The following is a 19,851-nucleotide window of genomic DNA, read 5'->3' on the forward strand; positions in this document are numbered from 1 at the left end:
CCAGTCGTGGGCTGAGGACACCTGGGGCGTTGGGAACTCCCTGGCTTCTCCTTGGTTTAACATCTGGAGCTGCTTGTGAATTGTGCCGCCACACACACCCGAGTGCAGGTGTCTTCTGCACAGACTGCGGGCCTCGCTCTTCTGAGTGCCGCTAGCTCGCGACCCACCCACTGGTGAACCTGGTCAGGGTACTTTCTCTCAGGGGCAGACTCTGATCCGGGCGGGCTACCGGTGTCTCTGTTTGCTCCTTTCTTTCTTCCACTTCGGGAAAGGCTTCCTTACTGGGTGTGGAAATCTCCTATGCCTTTCCTCGCCTATTCTGTCAGCTCTAAAATTCTCTTTCGGTTGCCACCCTCACAGATGGATTAGGAAACTCTTTGCGGTGCACTCATTAGTGAAATGACCTCAATGACGCTGGAATCCAATATCTAATGGCCGATTTTTAGCGAGTCCACACGCCAGGGTGGTTGGGGTCCAGTGCAGCCCCGGCCAGGCCCAGGCCCCTTGGACTGGGCCACAGGAGGACACAGAGGAGGGTCCCGGCCCCCACGGTAGCGGTGCGGGCAGTTCTCCAAGGGCTTGGGTGTTTTCCAGAGGGAGGAGATGGAGGGGACTGATTTCTTCAGCGCCCCACAAACCACGCCACCCCACCCCACCCATGGGACACATCCCGAGAGAGAGAGACGCCCCATACACTGGCTCCCCTCCCCCGTGCGCTGTGCCCCAGCCCTGGCCCGGGGGAATAGGCGGCCGCCGGGCCACAGGGTGGGGGGCGCAGCTGAAAGGGGTTGTGGGGGAGGGCCGCCCCTGGCTGGGGTCAAAGGGCGAGCGCCCCGCCCCTCCCGCCCGTGCGCAGTCTGCGGCCCCGGCGCGCTGGGGGTGGGGGGCGGGGAGGTGAAGGAGGCCAGGCCAGGAGAGGAGGGGGGCTTGAAGGTCTCCACCTGGGCGGGTCCAGCCGTGGAGGCGCATCTTGTGTGAGTGTGAGTGAGTGAGTGAGTGTGAGTGTGAGTGTGTGTGTGTACAGAGACAGCCCCCAACCCCGGCCCGCCGCTCCCTGCCCGCCCCGCCTGTCACCCCCCGTCCCTCGGAGCCCGCGGGACCCGGCCGGCGAACTCAACAGGCCCGACCCGGCGCGGGGCCTGGGGCGGGAGGAGGCGGCGGGGAAGCGCAGAGAGGCTCGGCTTCTTGAGCGGGGCAGGGGCGCCCTCCGCCGTCCACGGCCACACCACCCCGAACGCGCCCGATCCCGTCTGGTCTCGGAAGCTAAGCAGGGTCGGGCCTGGTTAGAACTTGGATGGGAGACCGCCCGGGAATACCGGGTGCCGTAGGCTTCTTCTTTTTTTTTTTTGCCTCTGGTTCTGTCGCGTTTCTGGGAGTGCGGGGGCGGCCCGGGGTGGGGGTGACCCCCACCCTCAGCGCCCGCCGCGGTGCCTGGCGCCCCAGCCCGCGCCGTTGGGCCTCCTCTTGTCCCGAGCCGTGACACCGCCGCCACGCGGCAGCATGCGTGGCTTCTGGACAGTCAGGTCTCAGACCAAAGGTCTGCTCTGTGGGAGCCGACACGCTGGAGGAAACCTTGAGAGTCTGAGAGGGGAGGGAGTTCCAGAAGAAGGCCAGGATGTCATTTTGAGGGAGTATGTGACCAGAACTCCTCCCGTTGCTTTTGGGGTTCTATGGGCTACACGTAGGAATCTTTGGTGGTGGCACCTGATGTTCGGGGATCCGGAGTCACACCCAGACCTGCTCCACAGGCCTCCTTTTACTTTTCTCTTCGGATTCATTTTTTTTTTTTTTTTTTTTTGAGACAGAGTCTCGGTTTGTTGCCCAGGCTAGAGTGAGTGCCGTGGCGTCAGCCTAGCTCACAGCAACTTCAAACTCCTGGGCTCCAGTGATCCTTCTGCCTCAGCCTCCAGGGTAGCTGGGACTGCAGGCATGCGCCACCATGCCCCGCTAATTTTTTATATATATATCAGTTGGCCAATTAATTTCTTTCTATTTATAGTAGAGACGGGGTCTCGCTCTTGCTCAGGCTGGTTTTGAACTCCTGACCTTGAGCAATCCGCCCGCCTCGGCCTCCCAAGAGCTAGGATTACAGGCGTGAGCCACAGCGCCCGGCCGGATTCATTATTTTTAAAAAGTGTCTCTTATCTCTATTATTGCATTTTCTTTTCTCTCTCTTTTCAAGCAGATGATGGGAGTCCAAGTATTAAGGTGACATGTGTTGCCCGTGCCCCCCTCCCCCCCCCCCGTGTTCTTATTCATTTACCTCTCATGTTGTTCCAGCATATTGTGGGGGCACCAATGTTAAGGTCGGGTGCGTTGCCCTCTCCCAGCCTCCCCCCTCGGGTCAGAGCTTCAAGTGCGCCCATCCCCCAGTCGGTGCGTACCCACCCCATTCCTAATGGATGTGTATGCCCATCCCCTCCCCCCACCCGCCCGACACCCACCCGAAGAAGGTGATTCCTCTGTGTCCACTTAGGTGTCCATCGGTTCGTACCCATTTGCTGGTGAGCGCGAGCACGTGGTGCTCGTGTGTCCATTCTTGGGATACTTGGCTTACTGGAACGGGTTCCAGCTCTGGCCAGGAGAACCACGAGAGGTGCCCCCTCACCGCTGCTCCTCATAGCCGAATAGCACTCCGTGGTGTCCACGCGCCACATTTTATTTACCCACTCGTGGGTCGATGGGCACTCGGGTGGCTTCCAGGTCTTTGCGATTGTGACTTGTGCCCTGACACTAACCCTAACCCTTACCCAGCCCGTCTCCTCCACGGCCCCTGCCTGACTGACTCCTTCCCGCCCGGCCTATCACCTGTCACCGTCCTCTGCCCCTGCCTGACACGCTCGTCCCCGCCCGGGCCGTCACCGTCCTCGGCCCCTGCCTGACGGGGCTCCTCCGTCGCCTGGGCCTTCCAAGGGCTTGGTGTGGACGCTGGTTCCAGGACGCCCTCCCAGGAACCCGGTAGCAGGGCGGCCGCAGCGTCTCGTGCAACCCAACCGTCCGCCGGCTGGCCGCCGTCGCTAAGTGGCCTGCGGGGGACGTGCTCCCGCTGTGCCATGGGGGCCCAGCCTGGTGTCTTCTCTGAGGCCCCGCGGCTGCCGCTCCCCGCAAGGGGATAGCCGCGGAGGTGGGGACCGCCTCCTCATGGGGACGTATACCCAGCTCTCCACGTCGGATTCCGGGGCTCTCTGTCCTGCCAGAAGGCCCAGCTGGCCTGCGGGTCCTTAGAGTGGCAAAAACATCCGAAAACTGAGATTGAGGGTCCGGTGGGTGTCTGCACTTTTGTGCTGGGCACCCCAGGGAGGCCCGGGGGCTGGCTGGACAACGTGGTCTGCTGGGCTGGGGGGGGGGTTTGGAGGAGCAACTGATGCCCTTTGCACTTTGGGTAGCAAGTGTCTGAGGTGTCTCTGGGCCCTGTGCCATGTGGGGGCGGGGGCGGGGGCGGGGTGGGAGGAGGAGGAGGAGGAGGAGGAGGAGGAGGAGGAGGTGGGAAGGGCCGTGGCCTGCAGTGGTGTTCCCCGGGGTGGCACAGCATGTGGCTTCTTCCACGGGATGCTTGGCCTGGGCTCCCTGCACCTGGGCCTTTGGAGGACTGGCCCTGTGCTTGCCAACACTTCCTGCAGGGACCCAGAGCTGGGAGGTTGCATCTCTCAGCCCTGGGTCGGGCAGAGCCCCAGCGGGCCATGCCCACAACCTCTCTCAGCAGGGGTCCCCCAGAAGGCTCCTTTGGGACCAGGATTCTCTTGCGGGTGACTCTTTAAGGTCTGGCCCCTGGATGGAGGGGCACCAGGAGTAGAGGAGCAGGAAGGGGAAGGGGGTGGCCATGCGAGGGGACACTTTCAGGCCAAGTCCCAGCTTCAGTCTGATCCTCCTGGGAACCCCGGGGTGGACATCACACCTCCTGGTTGCCCCGCTCTGAGACAAGGAGCCGGGCTTCGCATTCCCACAGCAGCCAGTCGTGGGCTGAGGACACCTGGGGCGTTGGGAACTCCCTGGCTTCTCCTTGGTTTAACATCTGGAGCTGCTTGTGAATTGTGCCGCCACACACACCCGAGTGCAGGTGTCTTCTGCACAGACTGCGGGCCTCGCTCTTCTGAGTGCCGCTAGCTCGCGACCCACCCACTGGTGAACCTGGTCAGGGTACTTTCTCTCAGGGGCAGACTCTGATCCGGGCGGGCTACCGGTGTCTCTGTTTGCTCCTTTCTTTCTTCCACTTCGGGAAAGGCTTCCTTACTGGGTGTGGAAATCTCCTATGCCTTTCCTCGCCTATTCTGTCAGCTCTAAAATTCTCTTTCGGTTGCCACCCTCACAGATGGATTAGGAAACTCTTTGCGGTGCACTCATTAGTGAAATGACCTCAATGACGCTGGAATCCAATATCTAATGGCCGATTTTTAGCGAGTCCACACGCCAGGGTGGTTGGGGTCCAGTGCAGCCCCGGCCAGGCCCAGGCCCCTTGGACTGGGCCACAGGAGGACACAGAGGAGGGTCCCGGCCCCCACGGTAGCGGTGCGGGCAGTTCTCCAAGGGCTTGGGTGTTTTCCAGAGGGAGGAGATGGAGGGGACTGATTTCTTCAGCGCCCCACAAACCACGCCACCCCACCCCACCCATGGGACACATCCCGAGAGAGAGAGACGCCCCATACACTGGCTCCCCTCCCCCGTGCGCTGTGCCCCAGCCCTGGCCCGGGGGAATAGGCGGCCGCCGGGCCACAGGGTGGGGGGCGCAGCTGAAAGGGGTTGTGGGGGAGGGCCGCCCCTGGCTGGGGTCAAAGGGCGAGCGCCCCGCCCCTCCCGCCCGTGCGCAGTCTGCGGCCCCGGCGCGCTGGGGGTGGGGGGCGGGGAGGTGAAGGAGGCCAGGCGAGGAGAGGAGGGGGGCTTGAAGGTCTCCACCTGGGCGGGTCCAGCCGTGGAGGCGCATCTTGTGTGAGTGTGAGTGAGTGAGTGAGTGTGAGTGTGAGTGTGTGTGTGTACAGAGACAGCCCCCAACCCCGGCCCGCCGCTCCCTGCCCGCCCCGCCTGTCACCCCCCGTCCCTCGGAGCCCGCGGGACCCGGCCGGCGAACTCAACAGGCCCGACCCGGCGCGGGGCCTGGGGCGGGAGGAGGCGGCGGGGAAGCGCAGAGAGGCTCGGCTTCTTGAGCGGGGCAGGGGCGCCCTCCGCCGTCCACGGCCACACCACCCCGAACGCGCCCGATCCCGTCTGGTCTCGGAAGCTAAGCAGGGTCGGGCCTGGTTAGAACTTGGATGGGAGACCGCCCGGGAATACCGGGTGCCGTAGGCTTCTTCTTTTTTTTTTTGCCTCTGGTTCTGTCGCGTTTCTGGGAGTGCGGGGGCGGCCCGGGGTGGGGGTGACCCCCACCCTCAGCGCCCGCCGCGGTGCCTGGCGCCCCAGCCCGCGCCGTTGGGCCTCCTCTTGTCCCGAGCCGTGACACCGCCGCCACGCGGCAGCATGCGTGGCTTCTGGACAGTCAGGTCTCAGACCAAAGGTCTGCTCTGTGGGAGCCGACACGCTGGAGGAAACCTTGAGAGTCTGAGAGGGGAGGGAGTTCCAGAAGAAGGCCAGGATGTCATTTTGAGGGAGTATGTGACCAGAACTCCTCCCGTTGCTTTTGGGGTTCTATGGGCTACACGTAGGAATCTTTGGTGGTGGCACCTGATGTTCGGGGATCCGGAGTCACACCCAGACCTGCTCCACAGGCCTCCTTTTACTTTTCTCTTCGGATTCATTTTTTTTTTTTTTTTTTTTGAGACAGAGTCTCGGTTTGTTGCCCAGGCTAGAGTGAGTGCCGTGGCGTCAGCCTAGCTCACAGCAACTTCAAACTCCTGGGCTCGAGTGATCCTTCTGCCTCAGCCTCCAGGGTAGCTGGGACTGCAGGCATGCGCCACCATGCCCCGCTAATTTTTTATATATATATCAGTTGGCCAATTAATTTCTTTCTATTTATAGTAGAGACGGGGTCTCGCTCTTGCTCAGGCTGGTTTTGAACTCCTGACCTTGAGCAATCCGCCCGCCTCGGCCTCCCAAGAGCTAGGATTACAGGCGTGAGCCACAGCGCCCGGCCGGATTCATTATTTTTAAAAAGTGTCTCTTATCTCTATTATTGCATTTTCTTTTCTCTCTCTTTTCAAGCAGATGATGGGAGTCCAAGTATTAAGGTGACATGTGTTGCCCGTGCCCCCCTCCCCCCCCGTGTTCTTATTCATTTACCTCTCATGTTGTTCCAGCATATTGTGGGGGCACCAATGTTAAGGTCGGGTGCGTTGCCCTCTCCCAGCCTCCCCCCTCGGGTCAGAGCTTCAAGTGCGCCCATCCCCCAGTCGGTGCGTACCCACCCCATTCCTAATGGATGTGTATGCCCATCCCCTCCCCCCACCCGCCCGACACCCACCCGAAGAAGGTGATTCCTCTGTGTCCACTTAGGTGTCCATCGGTTCGTACCCATTTGCTGGTGAGCGCGAGCACGTGGTGCTCGTGTGTCCATTCTTGGGATACTTGGCTTACTGGAACGGGTTCCAGCTCTGGCCAGGAGAACCACGAGAGGTGCCCCCTCACCGCTGCTCCTCATAGCCGAATAGCACTCCGTGGTGTCCACGCGCCACATTTTATTTACCCACTCGTGGGTCGATGGGCACTCGGGTGGCTTCCAGGTCTTTGTGATTGTGACTTGTGCCCTGACACTAACCCTAACCCTTACCCAGCCCGTCTCCTCCACGGCCCCTGCCTGACTGACTCCTTCCCGCCCGGCCTATCACCTGTCACCGTCCTCTGCCCCTGCCTGACACGCTCGTCCCCGCCCGGGCCGTCACCGTCCTCGGCCCCTGCCTGACGGGGCTCCTCCGTCGCCTGGGCCTTCCAAGGGCTTGGTGTGGACGCTGGTTCCAGGACGCCCTCCCAGGAACCCGGTAGCAGGGCGGCCGCAGCGTCTCGTGCAACCCAACCGTCCGCCGGCTGGCCGCCGTCGCTAAGTGGCCTGCGGGGGACGTGCTCCCGCTGTGCCGTGGGGGCCCAGCCTGGTGTCTTCTCTGAGGCCCCGCGGCTGCCGCTCCCCGCAAGGGGATAGCCGCGGAGGTGGGGACCGCCTCCTCATGGGGACGTATACCCAGCTCTCCACGTCGGATTCCGGGGCTCTCTGTCCTGCCAGAAGGCCCAGCTGGCCTGCGGGTCCTTAGAGTGGCAAAAACATCCGAAAACTGAGATTGAGGGTCCGGTGGGTGTCTGCACTTTTGTGCTGGGCACCCCAGGGAGGCCCGGGGGCTGGCTGGACAACGTGGTCTGCTGGGCTGGGGGGGGGGTTTGGAGGAGCAACTGATGCCCTTTGCACTTTGGGTAGCAAGTGTCTGAGGTGTCTCTGGGCCCTGTGCCATGTGGGGGCGAGGGCGGGGTGGGAGGAGGAGGAGGAGGAGGAGGAGGAGGAGGAGGAGGTGGGAAGGGCCGTGGCCTGCAGTGGTGTTCCCCGGGGTGGCACAGCATGTGGCTTCTTCCACGGGATGCTTGGCCTGGGCTCCCTGCACCTGGGCCTTTGGAGGACTGGCCCTGTGCTTGCCAACACTTCCTGCAGGGACCCAGAGCTGGGAGGTTGCATCTCTCAGCCCTGGGTCGGGCAGAGCCCCAGCGGGCCATGCCCACAACCTCTCTCAGCAGGGGTCCCCCAGAAGGCTCCTTTGGGACCAGGATTCTCTTGCGGGTGACTCTTTAAGGTCTGGCCCCTGGATGGAGGGGCACCAGGAGTAGAGGAGCAGGAAGGGGAAGGGGGTGGCCATGCGAGGGGACACTTTCAGGCCAAGTCCCAGCTTCAGTCTGATCCTCCTGGGAACCCCGGGGTGGACATCACACCTCCTGGTTGCCCCGCTCTGAGACAAGGAGCCGGGCTTCGCATTCCCACAGCAGCCAGTCGTGGGCTGAGGACACCTGGGGCGTTGGGAACTCCCTGGCTTCTCCTTGGTTTAACATCTGGAGCTGCTTGGGAATTGTGCCGCCACACACACCCGAGTGCAGGTGTCTTCTGCACAGACTGCGGGCCTCGCTCTTCTGAGTGCCGCTAGCTCGCGACCCACCCACTGGTGAACCTGGTCAGGGTACTTTCTCTCAGGGGCAGACTCTGATCCGGGCGGGCTACCGGTGTCTCTGTTTGCTCCTTTCTTTCTTCCACTTCGGGAAAGGCTTCCTTACTGGGTGTGGAAATCTCCTATGCCTTTCCTCGCCTATTCTGTCAGCTCTAAAATTCTCTTTCGGTTGCCACCCTCACAGATGGATTAGGAAACTCTTTGCGGTGCACTCATTAGTGAAATGACCTCAATGACGCTGGAATCCAATATCTAATGGCCGATTTTTAGCGAGTCCACACGCCAGGGTGGTTGGGGTCCAGTGCAGCCCCGGCCAGGCCCAGGCCCCTTGGACTGGGCCACAGGAGGACACAGAGGAGGGTCCCGGCCCCCACGGTAGCGGTGCGGGCAGTTCTCCAAGGGCTTGGGTGTTTTCCAGAGGGAGGAGATGGAGGGGACTGATTTCTTCAGCGCCCCACAAACCACGCCACCCCACCCCACCCATGGGACACATCCCGAGAGAGAGAGACGCCCCATACACTGGCTCCCCTCCCCCGTGCGCTGTGCCCCAGCCCTGGCCCGGGGGAATAGGCGGCCGCCGGGCCACAGGGTGGGGGGCACAGCTGAAAGGGGTTGTGGGGGAGGGCCGCCCCTGGCTGGGGTCAAAGGGCGAGCGCCCCGCCCCTCCCGCCCGTGCGCAGTCTGCGGCCCCGGCGCGCTGGGGGTGGGGGGCGGGGAGGTGAAGGAGGCCAGGCCAGGAGAGGAGGGGGGCTTGAAGGTCTCCACCTGGGCGGGTCCAGCCGTGGAGGCGCATCTTGTGTGAGTGTGAGTGAGTGAGTGAGTGTGAGTGTGAGTGTGTGTGTGTACAGAGACAGCCCCCAACCCCGGCCCGCCGCTCCCTGCCCGCCCCGCCTGTCACCCCCCGTCCCTCGGAGCCCGCGGGACCCGGCCGGCGAACTCAACAGGCCCGACCCGGCGCGGGGCCTGGGGCGGGAGGAGGCGGCGGGGAAGCGCAGAGAGGCTCGGCTTCTTGAGCGGGGCAGGGGCGCCCTCCGCCGTCCACGGCCACACCACCCCGAACGCGCCCGATCCCGTCTGGTCTCGGAAGCTAAGCAGGGTCGGGCCTGGTTAGAACTTGGATGGGAGACCGCCCGGGAATACCGGGTGCCGTAGGCTTCTTCTTTTTTTTTTTTGCCTCTGGTTCTGTCGCGTTTCTGGGAGTGCGGGGGCGGCCCGGGGTGGGGGTGACCCCCACCCTCAGCGCCCGCCGCGGTGCCTGGCGCCCCAGCCCGCGCCGTTGGGCCTCCTCTTGTCCCGAGCCGTGACACCGCCGCCACGCGGCAGCATGCGTGGCTTCTGGACAGTCAGGTCTCAGACCAAAGGTCTGCTCTGTGGGAGCCGACACGCTGGAGGAAACCTTGAGAGTCTGAGAGGGGAGGGAGTTCCAGAAGAAGGCCAGGATGTCATTTTGAGGGAGTATGTGACCAGAACTCCTCCCGTTGCTTTTGGGGTTCTATGGGCTACACGTAGGAATCTTTGGTGGTGGCACCTGATGTTCGGGGATCCGGAGTCACACCCAGACCTGCTCCACAGGCCTCCTTTTACTTTTCTCTTCGGATTCATTTTTTTTTTTTTTTTTTTTGAGACAGAGTCTCGGTTTGTTGCCCAGGCTAGAGTGAGTGCCGTGGCGTCAGCCTAGCTCACAGCAACTTCAAACTCCTGGGCTCCAGTGATCCTTCTGCCTCAGCCTCCAGGGTAGCTGGGACTGCAGGCATGCGCCACCATGCCCCGCTAATTTTTTATATATATATCAGTTGGCCAATTAATTTCTTTCTATTTATAGTAGAGACGGGGTCTCGCTCTTGCTCAGGCTGGTTTTGAACTCCTGACCTTGAGCAATCCGCCCGCCTCGGCCTCCCAAGAGCTAGGATTACAGGCGTGAGCCACAGCGCCCGGCCGGATTCATTATTTTTAAAAAGTGTCTCTTATCTCTATTATTGCATTTTCTTTTCTCTCTCTTTTCAAGCAGATGATGGGAGTCCAAGTATTAAGGTGACATGTGTTGCCCGTGCCCCCCTCCCCCCCCCCGTGTTCTTATTCATTTACCTCTCATGTTGTTCCAGCATATTGTGGGGGCACCAATGTTAAGGTCGGGTGCGTTGCCCTCTCCCAGCCTCCCCCCTCGGGTCAGAGCTTCAAGTGCGCCCATCCCCCAGTCGGTGCGTACCCACCCCATTCCTAATGGATGTGTATGCCCATCCCCTCCCCCCACCCGCCCGACACCCACCCGAAGAAGGTGATTCCTCTGTGTCCACTTAGGTGTCCATCGGTTCGTACCCATTTGCTGGTGAGCGCGAGCACGTGGTGCTCGTGTGTCCATTCTTGGGATACTTGGCTTACTGGAACGGGTTCCAGCTCTGGCCAGGAGAACCACGAGAGGTGCCCCCTCACCGCTGCTCCTCATAGCCGAATAGCACTCCGTGGTGTCCACGCGCCACATTTTATTTACCCACTCGTGGGTCGATGGGCACTCGGGTGGCTTCCAGGTCTTTGCGATTGTGACTTGTGCCCTGACACTAACCCTAACCCTTACCCAGCCCGTCTCCTCCACGGCCCCTGCCTGACTGACTCCTTCCCGCCCGGCCTATCACCTGTCACCGTCCTCTGCCCCTGCCTGACACGCTCGTCCCCGCCCGGGCCGTCACCGTCCTCGGCCCCTGCCTGACGGGGCTCCTCCGTCGCCTGGGCCTTCCAAGGGCTTGGTGTGGACGCTGGTTCCAGGACGCCCTCCCAGGAACCCGGTAGCAGGGCGGCCGCAGCGTCTCGTGCAACCCAACCGTCCGCCGGCTGGCCGCCGTCGCTAAGTGGCCTGCGGGGGACGTGCTCCCGCTGTGCCGTGGGGGCCCAGCCTGGTGTCTTCTCTGAGGCCCCGCGGCTGCCGCTCCCCGCAAGGGGATAGCCGCGGAGGTGGGGACCGCCTCCTCATGGGGACGTATACCCAGCTCTCCACGTCGGATTCCGGGGCTCTCTGTCCTGCCAGAAGGCCCAGCTGGCCTGCGGGTCCTTAGAGTGGCAAAAACATCCGAAAACTGAGATTGAGGGTCCGGTGGGTGTCTGCACTTTTGTGCTGGGCACCCCAGGGAGGCCCGGGGGCTGGCTGGACAACGTGGTCTGCTGGGCTGGGGGGGGGGTTTGGAGGAGCAACTGATGCCCTTTGCACTTTGGGTAGCAAGTGTCTGAGGTGTCTCTGGGCCCTGTGCCATGTGGGGGCGAGGGCGGGGTGGGAGGAGGAGGAGGAGGAGGAGGAGGAGGAGGAGGAGGTGGGAAGGGCCGTGGCCTGCAGTGGTGTTCCCCGGGGTGGCACAGCATGTGGCTTCTTCCACGGGATGCTTGGCCTGGGCTCCCTGCACCTGGGCCTTTGGAGGACTGGCCCTGTGCTTGCCAACACTTCCTGCAGGGACCCAGAGCTGGGAGGTTGCATCTCTCAGCCCTGGGTCGGGCAGAGCCCCAGCGGGCCATGCCCACAACCTCTCTCAGCAGGGGTCCCCCAGAAGGCTCCTTTGGGACCAGGATTCTCTTGCGGGTGACTCTTTAAGGTCTGGCCCCTGGATGGAGGGGCACCAGGAGTAGAGGAGCAGGAAGGGGAAGGGGGTGGCCATGCGAGGGGACACTTTCAGGCCAAGTCCCAGCTTCAGTCTGATCCTCCTGGGAACCCCGGGGTGGACATCACACCTCCTGGTTGCCCCGCTCTGAGACAAGGAGCCGGGCTTCGCATTCCCACAGCAGCCAGTCGTGGGCTGAGGACACCTGGGGCGTTGGGAACTCCCTGGCTTCTCCTTGGTTTAACATCTGGAGCTGCTTGGGAATTGTGCCGCCACACACACCCGAGTGCAGGTGTCTTCTGCACAGACTGCGGGCCTCGCTCTTCTGAGTGCCGCTAGCTCGCGACCCACCCACTGGTGAACCTGGTCAGGGTACTTTCTCTCAGGGGCAGACTCTGATCCGGGCGGGCTACCGGTGTCTCTGTTTGCTCCTTTCTTTCTTCCACTTCGGGAAAGGCTTCCTTACTGGGTGTGGAAATCTCCTATGCCTTTCCTCGCCTATTCTGTCAGCTCTAAAATTCTCTTTCGGTTGCCACCCTCACAGATGGATTAGGAAACTCTTTGCGGTGCACTCATTAGTGAAATGACCTCAATGACGCTGGAATCCAATATCTAATGGCCGATTTTTAGCGAGTCCACACGCCAGGGTGGTTGGGGTCCAGTGCAGCCCCGGCCAGGCCCAGGCCCCTTGGACTGGGCCACAGGAGGACACAGAGGAGGGTCCCGGCCCCCACGGTAGCGGTGCGGGCAGTTCTCCAAGGGCTTGGGTGTTTTCCAGAGGGAGGAGATGGAGGGGACTGATTTCTTCAGCGCCCCACAAACCACGCCACCCCACCCCACCCATGGGACACATCCCGAGAGAGAGAGACGCCCCATACACTGGCTCCCCTCCCCCGTGCGCTGTGCCCCAGCCCTGGCCCGGGGGAATAGGCGGCCGCCGGGCCACAGGGTGGGGGGCGCAGCTGAAAGGGGTTGTGGGGGAGGGCCGCCCCTGGCTGGGGTCAAAGGGCGAGCGCCCCGCCCCTCCCGCCCGTGCGCAGTCTGCGGCCCCGGCGCGCTGGGGGTGGGGGGCGGGGAGGTGAAGGAGGCCAGGCCAGGAGAGGAGGGGGGCTTGAAGGTCTCCACCTGGGCGGGTCCAGCCGTGGAGGCGCATCTTGTGTGAGTGTGAGTGAGTGAGTGAGTGTGAGTGTGAGTGTGTGTGTGTACAGAGACAGCCCCCAACCCCGGCCCGCCGCTCCCTGCCCGCCCCGCCTGTCACCCCCCGTCCCTCGGAGCCCGCGGGACCCGGCCGGCGAACTCAACAGGCCCGACCCGGCGCGGGGCCTGGGGCGGGAGGAGGCGGCGGGGAAGCGCAGAGAGGCTCGGCTTCTTGAGCGGGGCAGGGGCGCCCTCCGCCGTCCACGGCCACACCACCCCGAACGCGCCCGATCCCGTCTGGTCTCGGAAGCTAAGCAGGGTCGGGCCTGGTTAGAACTTGGATGGGAGACCGCCCGGGAATACCGGGTGCCGTAGGCTTCTTCTTTTTTTTTTTGCCTCTGGTTCTGTCGCGTTTCTGGGAGTGCGGGGGCGGCCCGGGGTGGGGGTGACCCCCACCCTCAGCGCCCGCCGCGGTGCCTGGCGCCCCAGCCCGCGCCGTTGGGCCTCCTCTTGTCCCGAGCCGTGACACCGCCGCCACGCGGCAGCATGCGTGGCTTCTGGACAGTCAGGTCTCAGACCAAAGGTCTGCTCTGTGGGAGCCGACACGCTGGAGGAAACCTTGAGAGTCTGAGAGGGGAGGGAGTTCCAGAAGAAGGCCAGGATGTCATTTTGAGGGAGTATGTGACCAGAACTCCTCCCGTTGCTTTTGGGGTTCTATGGGCTACACGTAGGAATCTTTGGTGGTGGCACCTGATGTTCGGGGATCCGGAGTCACACCCAGACCTGCTCCACAGGCCTCCTTTTACTTTTCTCTTCGGATTCATTTTTTTTTTTTTTTTTTGAGACAGAGTCTCGGTTTGTTGCCCAGGCTAGAGTGAGTGCCGTGGCGTCAGCCTAGCTCACAGCAACTTCAAACTCCTGGGCTCCAGTGATCCTTCTGCCTCAGCCTCCAGGGTAGCTGGGACTGCAGGCATGCGCCACCATGCCCCGCTAATTTTTTATATATATATCAGTTGGCCAATTAATTTCTTTCTATTTATAGTAGAGACGGGGTCTCGCTCTTGCTCAGGCTGGTTTTGAACTCCTGACCTTGAGCAATCCGCCCGCCTCGGCCTCCCAAGAGCTAGGATTACAGGCGTGAGCCACAGCGCCCGGCCGGATTCATTATTTTTAAAAAGTGTCTCTTATCTCTATTATTGCATTTTCTTTTCTCTCTCTTTTCAAGCAGATGATGGGAGTCCAAGTATTAAGGTGACATGTGTTGCCCGTGCCCCCCTCCCCCCCCGTGTTCTTATTCATTTACCTCTCATGTTGTTCCAGCATATTGTGGGGGCACCAATGTTAAGGTCGGGTGCGTTGCCCTCTCCCAGCCTCCCCCCTCGGGTCAGAGCTTCAAGTGCGCCCATCCCCCAGTCGGTGCGTACCCACCCCATTCCTAATGGATGTGTATGCCCATCCCCTCCCCCCACCCGCCCGACACCCACCCGAAGAAGGTGATTCCTCTGTGTCCACTTAGGTGTCCATCGGTTCGTACCCATTTGCTGGTGAGCGCGAGCACGTGGTGCTCGTGTGTCCATTCTTGGGATACTTGGCTTACTGGAACGGGTTCCAGCTCTGGCCAGGAGAACCACGAGAGGTGCCCCCTCACCGCTGCTCCTCATAGCCGAATAGCACTCCGTGGTGTCCACGCGCCACATTTTATTTACCCACTCGTGGGTCGATGGGCACTCGGGTGGCTTCCAGGTCTTTGCGATTGTGACTTGTGCCCTGACACTAACCCTAACCCTTACCCAGCCCGTCTCCTCCACGGCCCCTGCCTGACTGACTCCTTCCCGCCCGGCCTATCACCTGTCACCGTCCTCTGCCCCTGCCTGACACGCTCGTCCCCGCCCGGGCCGTCACCGTCCTCGGCCCCTGCCTGACGGGGCTCCTCCGTCGCCTGGGCCTTCCAAGGGCTTGGTGTGGACGCTGGTTCCAGGACGCCCTCCCAGGAACCCGGTAGCAGGGCGGCCGCAGCGTCTCGTGCAACCCAACCGTCCGCCGGCTGGCCGCCGTCGCTAAGTGGCCTGCGGGGGACGTGCTCCCGCTGTGCCGTGGGGGCCCAGCCTGGTGTCTTCTCTGAGGCCCCGCGGCTGCCGCTCCCCGCAAGGGGATAGCCGCGGAGGTGGGGACCGCCTCCTCATGGGGACGTATACCCAGCTCTCCACGTCGGATTCCGGGGCTCTCTGTCCTGCCAGAAGGCCCAGCTGGCCTGCGGGTCCTTAGAGTGGCAAAAACATCCGAAAACTGAGATTGAGGGTCCGGTGGGTGTCTGCACTTTTGTGCTGGGCACCCCAGGGAGGCCCGGGGGCTGGCTGGACAACGTGGTCTGCTGGGCTGGGGGGGGGGTTTGGAGGAGCAACTGATGCCCTTTGCACTTTGGGTAGCAAGTGTCTGAGGTGTCTCTGGGCCCTGTGCCATGTGGGGGCGGGGGCGGGGTGGGAGGAGGAGGAGGAGGAGGAGGAGGAGGAGGAGGAGGTGGGAAGGGCCGTGGCCTGCAGTGGTGTTCCCCGGGGTGGCACAGCATGTGGCTTCTTCCACGGGATGCTTGGCCTGGGCTCCCTGCACCTGGGCCTTTGGAGGACTGGCCCTGTGCTTGCCAACACTTCCTGCAGGGACCCAGAGCTGGGAGGTTGCATCTCTCAGCCCTGGGTCGGGCAGAGCCCCAGCGGGCCATGCCCACAACCTCTCTCAGCAGGGGTCCCCCAGAAGGCTCCTTTGGGACCAGGATTCTCTTGCGGGTGACTCTTTAAGGTCTGGCCCCTGGATGGAGGGGCACCAGGAGTAGAGGAGCAGGAAGGGGAAGGGGGTGGCCATGCGAGGGGACACTTTCAGGCCAAGTCCCAGCTTCAGTCTGATCCTCCTGGGAACCCCGGGGTGGACATCACACCTCCTGGTTGCCCCGCTCTGAGACAAGGAGCCGGGCTTCGCATTCCCACAGCAGCCAGTCGTGGGCTGAGGACACCTGGGGCGTTGGGAACTCCCTGGCTTCTCCTTGGTTTAACATCTGGAGCTGCTTGTGAATTGTGCCGCCACACACACCCGAGTGCAGGTGTCTTCTGCACAGACTGCGGGCCTCGCTCTTCTGAGTGCCGCTAGCTCGCGACCCACCCACTGGTGAACCTGGTCAGGGTACTTTCTCTCAGGGGCAGACTCTGATCCGGGCGGGCTACCGGTGTCTCTGTTTGCTCCTTTCTTTCTTCCACTTCGGGAAAGGCTTCCTTACTGGGTGTGGAAATCTCCTATGCCTTTCCTCGCCTATTCTGTCAGCTCTAAAATTCTCTTTCGGTTGCCACCCTCACAGATGGATTAGGAAACTCTTTGCGGTGCACTCATTAGTGAAATGACCTCAATGACGCTGGAATCCAATATCTAATGGCCGATTTTTAGCGAGTCCACACGCCAGGGTGGTTGGGGTCCAGTGCAGCCCCGGCCAGGCCCAGGCCCCTTGGACTGGGCCACAGGAGGACACAGAGGAGGGTCCCGGCCCCCACGGTAGCGGTGCGGGCAGTTCTCCAAGGGCTTGGGTGTTTTCCAGAGGGAGGAGATGGAGGGGACTGATTTCTTCAGCGCCCCACAAACCACGCCACCCCACCCCACCCATGGGACACATCCCGAGAGAGAGAGACGCCCCATACACTGGCTCCCCTCCCCCGTGCGCTGTGCCCCAGCCCTGGCCCGGGGGAATAGGCGGCCGCCGGGCCACAGGGTGGGGGGCGCAGCTGAAAGGGGTTGTGGGGGAGGGCCGCCCCTGGCTGGGGTCAAAGGGCGAGCGCCCCGCCCCTCCCGCCCGTGCGCAGTCTGCGGCCCCGGCGCGCTGGGGGTGGGGGGCGGGGAGGTGAAGGAGGCCAGGCGAGGAGAGGAGGGGGGCTTGAAGGTCTCCACCTGGGCGGGTCCAGCCGTGGAGGCGCATCTTGTGTGAGTGTGAGTGAGTGAGTGAGTGTGAGTGTGAGTGTGTGTGTGTACAGAGACAGCCCCCAACCCCGGCCCGCCGCTCCCTGCCCGCCCCGCCTGTCACCCCCCGTCCCTGGGAGCCCGCGGGACCCGGCCGGCGAACTCAACAGGCCCGACCCGGCGCGGGGCCTGGGGCGGGAGGAGGCGGCGGGGAAGCGCAGAGAGGCTCGGCTTCTTGAGCGGGGCAGGGGCGCCCTCCGCCGTCCACGGCCACACCACCCCGAACGCGCCCGATCCCGTCTGGTCTCGGAAGCTAAGCAGGGTCGGGCCTGGTTAGAACTTGGATGGGAGACCGCCCGGGAATACCGGGTGCCGTAGGCTTCTTCTTTTTTTTTTTTGCCTCTGGTTCTGTCGCGTTTCTGGGAGTGCGGGGGCGGCCCGGGGTGGGGGTGACCCCCACCCTCAGCGCCCGCCGCGGTGCCTGGCGCCCCAGCCCGCGCCGTTGGGCCTCCTCTTGTCCCGAGCCGTGACACCGCCGCCACGCGGCAGCATGCGTGGCTTCTGGACAGTCAGGTCTCAGACCAAAGGTCTGCTCTGTGGGAGCCGACACGCTGGAGGAAACCTTGAGAGTCTGAGAGGGGAGGGAGTTCCAGAAGAAGGCCAGGATGTCATTTTGAGGGAGTATGTGACCAGAACTCCTCCCGTTGCTTTTGGGGTTCTATGGGCTACACGTAGGAATCTTTGGTGGTGGCACCTGATGTTCGGGGATCCGGAGTCACACCCAGACCTGCTCCACAGGCCTCCTTTTACTTTTCTCTTCGGATTCATTTTTTTTTTTTTTTTTTGAGACAGAGTCTCGGTTTGTTGCCCAGGCTAGAGTGAGTGCCGTGGCGTCAGCCTAGCTCACAGCAACTTCAAACTCCTGGGCTCCAGTGATCCTTCTGCCTCAGCCTCCAGGGTAGCTGGGACTGCAGGCATGCGCCACCATGCCCCGCTAATTTTTTATATATATATCAGTTGGCCAATTAATTTCTTTCTATTTATAGTAGAGACGGGGTCTCGCTCTTGCTCAGGCTGGTTTTGAACTCCTGACCTTGAGCAATCCGCCCGCCTCGGCCTCCCAAGAGCTAGGATTACAGGCGTGAGCCACAGCGCCCGGCCGGATTCATTATTTTTAAAAAGTGTCTCTTATCTCTATTATTGCATTTTCTTTTCTCTCTCTTTTCAAGCAGATGATGGGAGTCCAAGTATTAAGGTGACATGTGTTGCCCGTGCCCCCCTCCCCCCCCGTGTTCTTATTCATTTACCTCTCATGTTGTTCCAGCATATTGTGGGGGCACCAATGTTAAGGTCGGGTGCGTTGCCCTCTCCCAGCCTCCCCCCTCGGGTCAGAGCTTCAAGTGCGCCCATCCCCCAGTCGGTGCGTACCCACCCCATTCCTAATGGATGTGTATGCCCATCCCCTCCCCCCACCCGCCCGACACCCACCCGAAGAAGGTGATTCCTCTGTGTCCACTTAGGTGTCCATCGGTTCGTACCCATTTGCTGGTGAGCGCGAGCACGTGGTGCTCGTGTGTCCATTCTTGGGATACTTGGCTTACTGGAACGGGTTCCAGCTCTGGCCAGGAGAACCACGAGAGGTGCCCCCTCACCGCTGCTCCTCATAGCCGAATAGCACTCCGTGGTGTCCACGCGCCACATTTTATTTACCCACTCGTGGGTCGATGGGCACTCGGGTGGCTTCCAGGTCTTTGCGATTGTGACTTGTGCCCTGACACTAACCCTAACCCTTACCCAGCCCGTCTCCTCCACGGCCCCTGCCTGACTGACTCCTTCCCGCCCGGCCTATCACCTGTCACCGTCCTCTGCCCCTGCCTGACACGCTCGTCCCCGCCCGGGCCGTCACCGTCCTCGGCCCCTGCCTGACGGGGCTCCTCCGTCGCCTGGGCCTTCCAAGGGCTTGGTGTGGACGCTGGTTCCAGGACGCCCTCCCAGGAACCCGGTAGCAGGGCGGCCGCAGCGTCTCGTGCAACCCAACCGTCCGCCGGCTGGCCGCCGTCGCTAAGTGGCCTGCGGGGGACGTGCTCCCGCTGTGCCGTGGGGGCCCAGCCTGGTGTCTTCTCTGAGGCCCCGCGGCTGCCGCTCCCCGCAAGGGGATAGCCGCGGAGGTGGGGACCGCCTCCTCATGGGGACGTATACCCAGCTCTCCACGTCGGATTCCGGGGCTCTCTGTCCTGCCAGAAGGCCCAGCTGGCCTGCGGGTCCTTAGAGTGGCAAAAACATCCGAAAACTGAGATTGAGGGTCCGGTGGGTGTCTGCACTTTTGTGCTGGGCACCCCAGGGAGGCCCGGGGGCTGGCTGGACAACGTGGTCTGCTGGGCTGGGGGGGGGGTTTGGAGGAGCAACTGATGCCCTTTGCACTTTGGGTAGCAAGTGTCTGAGGTGTCTCTGGGCCCTGTGCCATGTGGGGGCGGGGGCGGGGTGGGAGGAGGAGGAGGAGGAGGAGGAGGAGGAGGAGGAGGTGGGAAGGGCCGTGGCCTGCAGTGGTGTTCCCCGGGGTGGCACAGCATGTGGCTTCTTCCACGGGATGCTTGGCCTGGGCTCCCTGCACCTGGGCCTTTGGAGGACTGGCCCTGTGCTTGCCAACACTTCCTGCAGGGACCCAGAGCTGGGAGGTTGCATCTCTCAGCCCTGGGTCGGGCAGAGCCCCAGCGGGCCATGCCCACAACCTCTCTCAGCAGGGGTCCCCCAGAAGGCTCCTTTGGGACCAGGATTCTCTTGCGGGTGACTCTTTAAGGTCTGGCCCCTGGATGGAGGGGCACCAGGAGTAGAGGAGCAGGAAGGGGAAGGGGGTGGCCATGCGAGGGGACACTTTCAGGCCAAGTCCCAGCTTCAGTCTGATCCTCCTGGGAACCCCGGGGTGGACATCACACCTCCTGGTTGCCCCGCTCTGAGACAAGGAGCCGGGCTTCGCATTCCCACAGCAGCCAGTCGTGGGCTGAGGACACCTGGGGCGTTGGGAACTCCCTGGCTTCTCCTTGGTTTAACATCTGGAGCTGCTTGTGAATTGTGCCGCCACACACACCCGAGTGCAGGTGTCTTCTGCACAGACTGCGGGCCTCGCTCTTCTGAGTGCC

At 62.5% G+C, this 19,851-nt stretch overlaps 5 pseudogenes; all 5 read left to right on the forward strand.

Moving 5' to 3' along the window:
• Positions 1-1,212: 1,212 nt before the first annotated feature.
• LOC142870425 (uncharacterized) lies at positions 1,213-1,331 on the forward strand (annotated as a pseudogene).
• A 3,830-nt stretch (positions 1,332-5,161) lies between these two features.
• Positions 5,162-5,280, forward strand: LOC142870426 (uncharacterized; annotated as a pseudogene).
• A 3,819-nt stretch (positions 5,281-9,099) lies between these two features.
• LOC142870427 (uncharacterized) lies at positions 9,100-9,218 on the forward strand (annotated as a pseudogene).
• Positions 9,219-13,040: 3,822 nt separating this feature from the next.
• On the forward strand, positions 13,041-13,159 carry LOC142870097 (uncharacterized; annotated as a pseudogene).
• Positions 13,160-16,976: 3,817 nt separating this feature from the next.
• On the forward strand, positions 16,977-17,095 carry LOC142870098 (uncharacterized; annotated as a pseudogene).
• The last annotated feature ends 2,756 nt before the right edge of the window (positions 17,096-19,851 follow it).

This window comes from Microcebus murinus, chromosome 3, assembly GCF_040939455.1.
Source record: "Microcebus murinus isolate Inina chromosome 3, M.murinus_Inina_mat1.0, whole genome shotgun sequence".
Classification (NCBI taxonomy): domain Eukaryota; kingdom Metazoa; phylum Chordata; class Mammalia; order Primates; family Cheirogaleidae; genus Microcebus; species Microcebus murinus.